This window comes from Triticum aestivum, chromosome 3A, assembly GCF_018294505.1.
Source record: "Triticum aestivum cultivar Chinese Spring chromosome 3A, IWGSC CS RefSeq v2.1, whole genome shotgun sequence".
Classification (NCBI taxonomy): Eukaryota; Viridiplantae; Streptophyta; class Magnoliopsida; order Poales; family Poaceae; genus Triticum; species Triticum aestivum.
The window spans coordinates 735,889,432-735,903,122 of NC_057800.1; positions in this window are offsets into that span (position 1 = coordinate 735,889,432).

Here is a 13,691-nt window from a genome sequence, read left to right on the forward strand (position 1 = left end):
CGCAGCCGATCAATGGTTGGATCTTCCAAAGGAAGTCCGAGCTAGATGTTGGACACCATGCTCCAAACTCATCCAGATTCCCGTCTAGATTCGATAGGGCTACAATATATCAGAGATCGACGGAGATTGGTCCATTGGAACGCGATGAAAGTTTACAGTGTTGTTGTAGACTCAGTTCCGCACAATTTCACTGAAGGAATCATTAAAGAGATTCTCGAGGAGGTGGTGGTAGCGGATACAAGTTCGTTGTTCGGAAAAACAGCACGGTCGCCCGAGGGCAATGTTGACGTTGAGCTCCCGAGCTCCATGGATGATTACTCCATGATCATGATAGATATCAGAATTGATGTTGATGAAGTCCCTCGTCCGAACATGACGATTGGAGGCAGGGCACAGTCCTCGGTCAAGCCAAGGTGACCAGTCGAGCCGATGACGAAGACGCTGACGTTGCAGTTGATCTGCAAGCGAGCTATTGATCTTTTGCTGATCACACAGCGGAACTCTCAATGAAAGCACCATTGTCGGTGTCAAAACCGGTAGATCTCGGGGTAGGGGTCCCAAGCTGTGGATTCTTGGATCAATGGTAAGAGGAACGAAGGAGACAATGTTTTACCCAGGTTTGGGCCCTCTTGATGGATGTAAAACCCTACGTCCTGCTCTTGTTTATATTGATGGAGTATCAAGTACAGAGTTGATCTACCTCGAGATCATATGTTGTGGTCTAGAACCTAAGGGTATGGTGAGTAATGTCATCCTCCTCTATCGACTAGCCTAGCCTCGGCTTATATAATGTACTGGAGGCCTAGGATAACAAGAGTCCTAGTCGAATACGTCGGTGGAGATGAGTCCTTATCTTGATCATCAAGTTTTGTGAAATATTCCTTGTATGCGGCATGGATTTCCCGAAGTGTCCCATGAGTAAACCGCCATGGGGGTCCTCGTCCCTATCCACCTGGTCGGGAGACGACATGGTGAGTACCCCCTAGTCCAGGACACCGTCAAGCATCTACCTTTGGGACCAGAGTTTGAGGACAACACTGTTGTGATGAATGAGGATGATCCCACATCTGTGCAAGCACAAGAAAAGAGAGAGAAGGCAAAGGATGAGAAGGCTGCAAAGATGCCAAGTGTTGAGGAGGCATCTGAAGTGTTCTTAAAGTCAAAACAAGATTAGTTTGCTTATATGATTCAAGCAACTTTGAGGATTGAGAAGGGCTTGGCCACCCTGAAAAAAAATGAGGAGAGTTTGAAGAGGATCATTGAAACTAAATTCTATGATCTTTATCTGAAAGTGACTGAGATGCAGACAACTGTTGAGCAGCTCTAGGAGGAAGCAAAGGAGAGGAAAGGGCAGGCTACACTACTAGGGAAAACCCTAGTAGTAGCACGGGTTTAATGCCTACTAGTAGCGCGAGACACCGCGCTACTAGTAAGGTGTTACAACTATTCCCTAGCAGTAGCGCGTGCGACACACGCTACTGCTAAGACGTATAGCCACAGCGTTTGTTCACTTCCGCGCTGCTACTGCTAATATAGCTAGTAGTAGCATGTTTACTCTCCATCGCTACTAGTATTTTTTTCATTTTTAGTGTATTTATACGCCGTTATACAAATTTTGGTACAATACCAATTATGATGTTGTCATATCATTATGTCCATAATAGTGTGTCAAATGAAGGTGGATTAGGTTCAAGTGGAGGCAACATGTGGTGCATGTCAAAAGTATACTACTAATCCAAACTTGATCTAGTTTGGACTCGTAGTACTTTCGATGTGCACCACATGTTGCCTCCACTTGAATCTAATCCGCCAACACAAGTTATTTAATCATCATCATAGTCATTACCACCAACGGTAGCTATTTCATCATCATAGTCATAGTGTAGCACATCATCACCTTCAAACTCATTCTAGCTAGCTAATCACCACCAACACTAGCTGCGATAGCTATCTAATCACCACCAACACTAGCTACTAATAATCATCATAGTCATTACCACCAACACTAGCTATTTAATCATCATAGTCATAGTGTAGCACGTCATCATCTTCAAACTCATTTCTAGCTAGCTAATCACTCCTGCTCCCCTCTCTCAGGTAAAATAGCATAAAACATGTGTAGCACTCCCGCTTCATCATGTTGGAGCATGCAGATGAACCTATCTCCTAATCGTGGGCCGCGCTTCTGATTACTGCCCCTAGTACTTCTCTGCGATTGTTCACAATTTTGCTCCAGTCTTTCACTATTAAGCATTCCTCGCATTTAGAAATCATGAATGCACTAAAGTGCATTGTAGGATGTCTTGGCCATAAGCTAACCATTCTCATGCGACCTTTAGTCTCGATCCAATGAGGCACAACATTCATCGGGAGTCCTTGTTGAAGAACATCGCATAGTAACATACTTAGCAATGAAGTTTAGCTTAAAAATAATGTATGCAAAAGATGCACTGACGACAAATAGTAAACATTTTACCATCTTTCCTAAATAGATGTGACCATAGTTCCATACGAACACTATTGGTCACATGTTTTGAGTACTAAGATTTTTAAGTCCAGGAAAATAATTTGTCTTGACAGTATGAAGATCCTCAAGCCATGAAACATAATGACCTATCTGCTCACAGTTTAGTTCAGCCCCGGGACAGTGGACGGTCATGCCTACCAAGCGCCGGACATGTTTGCTTGAATGTAAATAAGCTGTCAATAGAAATTAGTTGTCAACTACTTTTGAATAAACAATATCGAAGACATAAATATGGTTTAGAAACTCACATAATAGTATTAGTGGAGGCATCTGCACATCGACCTAGATGTCAATATTACCTTCAATCTCATCTTCCGGACGAATATAAAAGGTGATAACCATATCAGGCTCAAATGCATAAGTCTTGCAGAGTGCTTGCCAAGTTTTGCATTCAAAATAGGTGTAGGTGTTTGCGTTGTATAATTTTGTGTGGAAAGTATAACCATGCTCAATATTCAAGTAAACTCTCTTTACCTCCATAGTAGTTTTCATAGGACTGCAACCTATCTTATCCAAGACAAAAACTCTTGCATGGCAGGGGATACGCTAGTAGAATAGTAAAAAATTTAAATTATAAGTTGAAGCAAATGAAGCAGATGTCATGCTTAATTACGAAAAAAGACTTGTCATTGTGACTTACTGTATCTACTTTGAAGTTCTCGTCCATCTTGATGTTGAAGCGCCTATCATCATCTAGGAAGATTCTGTCGTACAGGCTGCACTTGTCTTCGCAGTATTCGCAAATACCGAAATCCTTTTCGTCGTCAGACATTTCCTATGTTCATAGTTGAAACACTAATTGAAAATCGATCGAAGGAAACTACCAGGATACTCAACACACAAATCCGGGGCACTTGATATTTCCTACATATTCTGGCACAAGTCATGCCAAAATTCACGGAAAAATCCGGCATGACCTTTGCTAAAAATAGGACATATCGAGCGCCTGAAATTTGCCAGAACGGAAATGAATCAACACTCCGGCAAAACATAGGCCACTCGGAGGTGTAACCTGCAAACATGACCGGCCACTTGGGAAAGCACATATCCTATTTGAGCATCACAAGATATACATTTCAAAATATCTTATTGGACTCATATTGACATGAGCATTCAATAAGCAAAACCAAATCGTAAAATAAAGAAGTATTCAAAGTAGCATGCGTTCAATAAGCAAAAGTAAATCATCTCTTGCGTCCATACATCGTCAAATATTATCACTAATACATCCCGAATAGTATCATGCAGATAACATCACTAATACAACTAAAACCCTAGCGAACGACGGGTATCGGCGTGGGTGGTGGTCACCCAAAGAGAAGGAACCATCACAGGATCATAGCTCCAGTGAGTTCCCTGGAGAACCTGCCAGGTATTGGAGAACCTGTGCTCCAACGCAACCAAGTAGCGACGGACGTGCGCGTCCTCCTCACTGACAAGGTGACGTACCACCTCTGCGGGGTCCTCAAGCCTCTGGGTCGTCACTGGCCCATGCGACCTCCACCAAAGAAGGTTCGAGTCAACGACGGGCTGACTCCTCACCAAGCTGCGCCCCCGGTAGGTAGTTGTTGGGGAACGTAGCATAAATTCAAAATTTTCCTACGTGTCACCAAGATCTATCTATGGAGTCATCTAGCAACGAGGGAGGAGTGGATCTACATACCCTTGTAGATCGCGCGTGGAAGCGTTCAAGAGAACGGGGTTGATGGAGTCGTACTCGTCGTGATCCAAATCATCGATGATCCTAGTGCCGAACGGACGGCACCTCCGCATTCAACACACGTACGGGGTTAAAGGAGAGGTTGATGGAGATCAAGTAGCACGACGGCGTGGTGGTGGAAGTAGCGGGATTCCAACAGGGCTTCGCCAAGCGCTGCGGGAGGAGGGAGATGTGTCATGGGAGGGAGAGGGAGGCGCCAGGGCTTAGGTGTTGCTGCCCTCCCTTCCCCCACTATATATAGGGCCAAGGGAGAGGGGGGCGCAGCCTTGGCCCTTCCTCCAAGGAAGGGTGCGGCCAAGGGAGGAGTCCATCCTCCCCAAGGCACCTAGGAGGTGCCTTCCCCCTTTAGGACTCTTCCTTTCCCTCTTCTCTTGGCGCATGGGCCTCTTGGGGCTGGTGCCCTTGGCCCATATAGGCCAAGGCGCACCCCCTACAGCCCATGTGGCCCCCCAGGGCAGGTGGCCCCACCCGGTGGACCCCCGGGACCCTTCCGGTGGTCCCGGTACAATACCGGTGATGCGCGAAACTTTTCCGGCGACCAAAACAAGACTTCCCATATATAAATATTTACCTCCGGACCATTCCGGAACTCCTCGTGACGTCCGGGATCTCATCCGGGACTTCGAACAACTTTCGGGTTACCGCATACTAATATCTCTATAACCCTAGCGTCACCGAACCTTAAGTGTGTAGACCCTACGGGTTCAGGAGACATGCAGACATGACCGAGATGACTCTCCGGTCAATAACCAACAGCGGGATCTGGATACCCATGTTGGCTCCCACATGTTCCACGATGATCTCATCGGATGAACCACGATGTCAAGGACTTAATCAATCCCGTATACAATTCCCTTTGTCTAGCGGTACGATACTTGCCCGAGATTCGATCATCGGTATCCCGATACCTTGTTCAATCTCGTTACCGGCAAGTCTCTTTACTCGTTTTGCAACACATCATCCCGTGATCAACTCCTTGATCACATTGTGCACATTATGATGATGTCCTACCGAGTGGGCCCAGAGATACCTCTCCGTTTACACGGAGTGACAAATCCCAGTCTCGACTCGTGCCAACCCAACAGACACTTTCGGAGATACCTGTAGTGTACCTTTATAGCCACCCAGTTACGTTGTGACATTTGGCATACCCAAAGCACTCCTACGGTATCTGGGAGTTGCACAATCTCATGGTCTAAGGAAATGATACTTGACATTAGAAAAGCTTTAGCATACGAACTACATGATCTTGTGCTAGGCTTAGGATTGGGTCTTTGTCCATCACATCATTCTCCTAATGATGTGATCCCGTTATCAATGACATCCAATGTCCATGGTCAGGAAACCGTAACCATCTATTGATCAACGAGCTAGTCAACTAGAGGCTTACTAGGGACATGGTGTTGTCTATGTATCCACACATGTATCTGAGTTTCCTATCAATACAATTCTAGCATGGATAATAAACGATTATCATGAACAAGGAAATATAATAATAACTAATTTATTATTGCCTCTAGGGCATATTTCCAACAGTCTCCCACTTGCACTAGAGTCAATAATCCAGTTCACATCGATATGTGATTAACACTCAAGGTCACATCCCCATGTGACTAACACCCAAAGAGTCTACTAGAGTCAATAATCTAGTTCACATTACCATGTGATTAACACTCGATGAGTTCTGGGTTTGATCATGTTATGCTTGTGAGAGATGTTATAGTCAACGGATCTGAATCTTTTAGATCCGTATGTGCTTTACAAATCTCTATGTCATCTCCTAGATGCAGCTACCACGTTCTATTTGGAACTATTCCAAACAACTGTTCTACTATACGAATCCAGTTTACTTACTCAGAATAATCTGAATTAGTGTCAAAGTCTGCATCGGCGTAACCATTTACGACGAACTCTTTTACCACCTCCATAATCGAGAAAATTCCTTAGTCCACTAGTTACTAAGGATAACTTTGACCACTGTCTTGTGATCCATTCTTGGCTCACTCTTGTACCCCTTGACTGACTCATGGCAAGGCACATTTCAGGTGTGGTACACAGCATAGCATACTGTAGGGCCTATGTCTTAAGCATAGGGGATGACCTTCGTCCTTTCTCTCTATTCTGCCGTGGTCGAGCTTTAAGTCTTAACTTCATACCTTACAACTCAGGCAAGTACTCCTTGTTTGACTGATCCATCTTGAACCCCTTCAAGATCATGTCAAGGTATGTGATCATTTGAAAGTACCATTAAGAATTTTGATCTATCCTTATAGATCTTGATGCCCAATGTTCAAGTAGCTTAATCCAGGCTTTCCATTGAAAAATACTTTCCAAATAACCCTATATGCTTTCCAGAAATCCTACGCCATTCTGATCAACAATATGTCAACAACATATATTCATCAGAAATTCTATAGTGCTCCCACTCACTTCTTTGGAAATACAAGTTTCTCATAAACTTTGTATACACCCAAAACTTTGATCATCTTATCAAAGCATACATTCCAACTCCGAGATGCTTACTCCAGTCCTTAGAAGGATCGTTGGAGCTTTGCATACTTATTAGCATCTTTCAGGATTAACAAAACCTTCCGGTTGTATCACATACAACCTTTCCTCAAAAATCGTCGAGGAAACAATGTTTTGACATCCTATCTGCAAGATTTCATAAATAATGCAGTAATTGCTAATATAATTCCAACAGACTCTTAGCATCGCTACGAGTGAGAAAGTCTCATTGCAGTCAACTCCTTGAACTTGTCGGAAAACCTCTTAACGACAAGTCGAGCTTTCTTAATGGTGATACTTACCATCATTGTCCATCTTCCTTTTAAAATCCATATGTACCTAACAGCCTTACGACCATCAAGTAGTTCTCCCAAAGTCTACACTTTGTTTTCAAATATTGATCCTCTCTCGGATTAAATGGCCTCGAGCCATTTTGGAATCCAGGCCCACCATCGCTTCTCCATAGCTCGTAGGTTCATTGTTGTCTAGCAACATGACTTCCAAGACAGGATTACGTACCACTCTGAAGTAGTACACATCCTTGTCATCCCACGAGGTTTGGTAGTGACTTGATCTGAAGTTTCATGATCACTATCATAAGCTTCCACTTCAATTGGTGTAGGTGCCACAGGAACAACTCCGGTGCCCTGCCACACACTAGTTGAAGAGACGGTTCAATAACCTCATCAAGTCTCCACCATCCTCCCACCCAATTCTTTTGAGAGAAACTTTTCCTCGAGAAAGGACCCAATTCCAGAAACAATCCCTTATTCCTTTCGGATCTGAGACAGGAAGTATACCCAACTGTTTTGGGTGTCCTATGAAGATGCATTTATCCGCTTTGGGTTCGAGCTTATCAGCCTGAAACTTTTCCACACAAGCGTCGCAGCCCCAAACTTCTAAGAAATGACAGCTTAGGTTTCTCTAAACCATAGTTCATATGGTGTCATCTTATCGGAAATATGTGGTGCCCTATTTAAAGTGAATGTGGTTGTCTTTAATGCCTAACCCATAAACTATCATGGTAATTCGATAAGAGACATCATGGTATGCATCATATCCAATAGGGTGCAGTTATGATGTTCGGACACACCATCACACTATGGTGTTCCAGGTTGTATTAGTTGTGAAACTATTTCCATAATGTCTTAATTCTGTACCAAACTCGTAATTTAGATATTCATCTCTATGATCATATCATAGATCTTTTATCCTCTTGTCACGACGATCTTTCAACTTCACCCTGAAATTACTTGAACCTTTCAATAATTCAGACTCCTGATTCATCAAGTAAATATACTCAACATCCACTCAAATCATCTGTGAAGTAAGAACATAACGATATCCACTACATGCCTCAGCACTCATTGGATTGCACACATCAAAATGTATTACTTCCAACAAGTTGCTTTCTAGTTCCATTTTACTGAAAACGAGGCTTTCAGTAATCTTGCCCATGTGGTATGATTTGCATGTCTCAAGTTATTCAAAATCAAGTGAGTCCAAACGGTCCATTTGCATGGAGTTTCTTCATGCATATACACCAATAGACATGGTTCGCATGTCTCAAACCTTTCAAAACAAGTGAGCCCAAAGATCCATCAACATGGAGCTTCTTCATGCGTTTTATACCGATATGACTTAAGTGGCAGTGCCACAAGTAGGTGGTACTATCATTACTATCTTTTGGCATGAACATGTGTATCACTACGATCGAGATTCGATAAACCATTCATTTCAGGTGTAAGACCATTGAAGGTATTATTCAAATAAACAGAGTAACCATTATTCTCTTTAAATGAATAACCGTATTGCGATAGACATAATCCAATCATGTCTATGCTCAACCGAAACACCAATCTCGATGGTAGAGGGAGCGTGCGATGCTTGACCATATCAACATTGGAAACACTTCCAACACATATCGTCAGCTCACCTTTAGCTAGTCTCCGTTTATTCCGTAACTTTTATTTCGAGTTACTAACACTTAGCAACCGAACCGGTATCTAATACCCTGGTGTTACTAGGAGTACTAATAAAGTACACATTAACATAATACATCCAATATACTTCTATCGACCTTGCCAGCCTTCTTATCTACCAAGTATCTAGGGTAATTCTTCTCCAGTGGTTGTTCCCTTTATTACAGAAGCACTTAGTCTCGGGTTTGGGTTCAACCTTGGGTTTCTCACTAGAGCAGCAGCTGAATTGCCGTTTCATGAAGTATCCCTTCTTGCCCTTGCCCTTCTTGAAACTAGTGGTTTCACCAACCATCAACAATTGATGCTCCTTCTTGATCTCTACTTTTGTGGTGTCAAACATCGCGAATATCTCAAGGATCATCATATATGTCCCTGGTATATTATAGTTCATCACGAAGCTCAAGCAGCTTGGTGGTAATGACTTCGGAGAACCATCACTATTTCATCTGGAAGATCAACTCCCACTTGATTCAAGCGATTGTTGTACTCAGACAATCTGAGCACAAGTTCAACAATTGAGCTTTTCTCCCTTAGTTTGTAGGCTAAGAAAATCGTCAGAGGTCTTATACCTCTTGACGTGGGCACGAGCCTGAAATCCCAATTTCAGCCCGCGAAACATCTCATATGTTTCGCGACGTTTTAAAACGTCTTCGGTGCCTCAGCTCTAAACCGTTTAACTGAACTATCACGTAGTTATCAAAATGTGTATGTCAGATGTTTGCAACATCCACAGACAACGTTCGAGGTTCAGCACACTGAGCGGTGCATTAAGGACATAAGCCTTCTATGAAGCAATGAGGACAAACCTCAGTTTACGGACCTAGTCCGCATAATTACTACTATCAACTTTCAACTAAATTTTCTCTAGGAACATATCTAAACAGTAGAACTGAAGCGCGAGCTACGACATAATTTGCGAAGACCTTTTGACTATGTTCAGGATAATTAAGTTCATCTTATGCACTCCCACTCAGATAGACATCCCTCTAGTCATCTAAGTGATTACATGATCCGAGTCAACTAGGCCGTGTCCGATCATCACGTGAGACGGACTAGTCATCATCGGTGAACATCTTCATGTTGATCGTATCTACCATACGACTCATGCTCGACCTTTCGGTCTCTTGTGTTCCGAGGCCATGTCTGTACATGCTAGGCTCGTCAAGTCAACCTAAGTGTTTCACGTGTGTAAATCTGTCTTACACCCGTTGTATGTGAACGTTAGAATCTAACACCCGATCATCACGTGGTGCTTTGAAACAACGAACTGTCGCAAAGGTGCACAGTTAGGGGGAACACTTTCTTGAAATTTCAATGAGGGATCATCTTATTTACTACCGTCGTTTCTAAGCAAATAAGATGTATAAAAATGATAAACATCACATGCAATCAAACAGTGAAATGATATGGCCAATAGCACTTTGCTCCTCTTGATCTCCATCTTCGGGGCTCCATGATCATCATCGTCACCGGCATGACACCATGATCTCCATCATCATGATCTCCATCATCGTGTCTCCATGAAGTTGCCTCGCCAACTATTACTTCTACTACTATAGCTAACGGTTAGCAATAAAGTAAAGTAATTACATGACATTTATGTTGACACGCAGGTCACAAATAAATTAAGACAACTCCTATGGCTCCTGCCGGTTGTCATACTCATCGACATGCAAGTCGTGATTCCTATTACAAGAACATGATCAACTCATACATCACATATATCATTCATCACATCCTTTGGCCATATCACATCACATAGCATACCCTGCAAAAACAAGTTAGACGTCCTCTAATTGTTGTTTGCATGTTTTCCGTGGCTGCTATGGGTTTCTAGCAAGAACGTTTCTTACCTATGCAAAAACCACAACGTGATATGCCAATTGCTATTTACCCTTCATAAGGACCCTTTTCTTCGAATCCGATCCGACTAAAGTGGGAGAGACAGACACCCGCTAGCCACCTTATGCAACTAGTGCATGTCAGTCGGTGGAACCAGTCTCACGTAAGAGTACGTGTAAGGTCGGTCCGGGCCGCTTCATCCCACAATGCCGCCAAATCAAGATTGGACTAGTAACGGTAAGCATATTGAACAAAATCAATGCCCACAACTACTTTGTGTTCTACTCGTGCATAGAAACTACGCATAGACCTAGCTCATGATGCCACTATTGGGGAACGTAGCATAAATTCAAAATTTTCCTACGTGTCACCAAGATCTATCTATGGAGTCATCTAGCAACGAGGGAGGAGTGGATCTACATACCCTTGTAGATCGTGCGTGGAAGCGTTCAAGAGAACGGGGTTGATGGAGTCGTACTCGTCGTGATCCAAATCACCGATGATCCTAGCGCCGAACGGACGGCACCTCCGCGTTCAACACACATACGGAGCAGCGACGTCTCCTCCTTCTTGATCCAGCAAGGGGGAAGGAGAGGTTGATGGAGATCCAGCAGCACGACGACGTGGTGGTGGAAGTAGCGGGATTCCAACAGGGCTTCGCCAAGCGCTGCGGGAGGAGGGAGATGTGTCATGGGAGGGAGAGGGAGGCGCCAGGGCTTAGGTGTTGCTACCCTCCCTTCCCCCACTATATATAGGGCCAAGGGAGAGGGGGGGGGGGCACAGCCTTGGCCCTTCCTCCAAGGAAGGGTGCGGCCAAGGGAGGAGTCCATCCTCCCCAAGGCACCTAGGAGGTGCCTTCCCCCGTTAGGACTCTTCCTTTCCCTCTTCTCTTGGCGCATGGGCCTCTTGGGGCTGGTGCCCTTGGCCCATATAGGCCAAGGCGCACCCCCTACAGCCCATGTGGCCCCCCGGGGCAGGTGGCCCCACCCGTTGGACCCCCGGGACCCTTCCGGTGGTCCCGGTACAATACCGGTGATGCGCGAAACTTTTCCGGTGACCAAAACAAGACTTCCCATATATAAACCTTTACCTCCGGACCATTCCGGAACTCCTCGTGACGTCCGGGATCTCATCCGGGACTCCGAACAACTTTCGGGTTACCGCATACTAATATCTCTATAACCCCAGCGTCACCGAACCTTAAGTGTGTAGACCTTACGGGTTCGGGAGACATGCAGACATGACCGAGATGAATCTCCGGTCAATAACCAACAGCGGGATCTGGATACCCATGTTGGCTCCCACATGTTCCACGATGATCTCATCGGATGAACCACGATGTCAAGGACTTAATCAATCCCGTATACAATTCCCTTTGTCTAGCGGTACGATACTTGCCCGAGATTCGATCGTCGGTATCCCGATACCTTGTTCAATCTCGTTACCGGCAAGTCTCTTTACTCGTTTCGTAACACATCATCCCGTGATCAACTCCTTGATCACATTGTGCACATTATGATGATGTCCTACCGAGTGGGCCCAGAGATACCTCTCCATTTACACGGAGTGACAAATCCCAGTCTCGATTCGTGCCAACCCAACAGACACTTTCGGAGATACCTATAGTGTACCTTTATAGCCACCCAGTTACTTTGTGACATTTGGCACACCCAAAGCACTCCTACGGTATCCAGGAGTTGCACAATCTCATGGTCTAAGGAAATGATACTTGACATTAGAAAAGCTTTAGCATACGAACTACATGATCTTGTGCTAGGCTTAGGATTGGGTCTTTGTCCATCACATCATTCTCCTAATGATGTGATCCCGTTATCAATGACATCTAATGTCCATGGTTAGGAAACCGTTACCAGCTATTGATCAACGAGCTAGTCAACTAGAGGCTTACTAGGGACATGGTGTTGTCTATGTATCCACACATGTATCTGAGTTTCCTATCAATACAATTCTAGCATGGATAATAAACGATTATCATGAACAAGGAAATATAATAATAACTAATTTATTATTGCCTCTAGGGCATATTTCCAACAGTAGCACCTCCCAGTACCAGGCCGGCGGAGCCCAGTCCCAGACATGGCCCATCTGGTCAAGCAGGTGTCCTCCGCCGAGTCAACGACGAGGTTGCCGGATAGGCATCGTCGACGTCGATGTGGGAATAATTGCTTTAACTAAAAAATAACAACAAATGTGAGTTGTTCAACTAGCTCTATTAATTCAACTAGTTCTTACTAAAAATAAACTTACTATAAATAAAAATAAACTAGTGCCTAATTAGTACCTAGTTCTTGCTAACTAATTAGTACCTAGGAACTACTACCCTAATTACCATCTAATTTGATGAACCTAGGGGTGGAAAGTGATAGAGGATAATCCGAAATATCTGATATTCGTATTTACTTTTGTTTCACATTTCCGGAAAGACCACCTGTTTGTTCGTTTACCAGGTTCAGCACGAAATCATAAATAAGCTCGACCAAGGATTGCCATGCATTTGGCACTGACTTTCCACCTCCCTTTTTCGTAACAAAAAAAAAAGAAAAACGACCAAAACGACAGTGAGCAGCATATACAAGATCGGATATTCCAATTATCCAACTTAAAAATCAAATAAGTGGTCAAATTTTACTCTTTTTATGATTAATCTTAGAAATTATTATGCATTACAATAGTGTTTATTCACAAACCTATTTATCATTGACTTATTGTATGTCACAAGTTGAATACTTCATGTCACATAGCTAGCTATTGACTAATACACTTAAGCAATATGTCGCTATTAATCGTATCCGTTCCGAATAAAGAAAACATCCGAGCCGCATCCATATCTGATAACATCCGTATTCGCATTCGTATTCGTTTTGCAAATATCAAAACGGAAGTGGTCAGAGCACTATCTGATCCGCATCCGATTCGTTTCCACCCCTATATGAACCATAACTAATTTGATGCAATTAAAAATTGAAGAACCCTAGGCAGAGGTAGGGGAAGGGGAGGAGCAGGCGTGCTCACCTCGGGTGGCTGCGACGAAGGAGGGGCAGGCAGCATCGAGGTCGGGCGAGGGAGTCCTGGATTAGGGGGTGTCCGGATG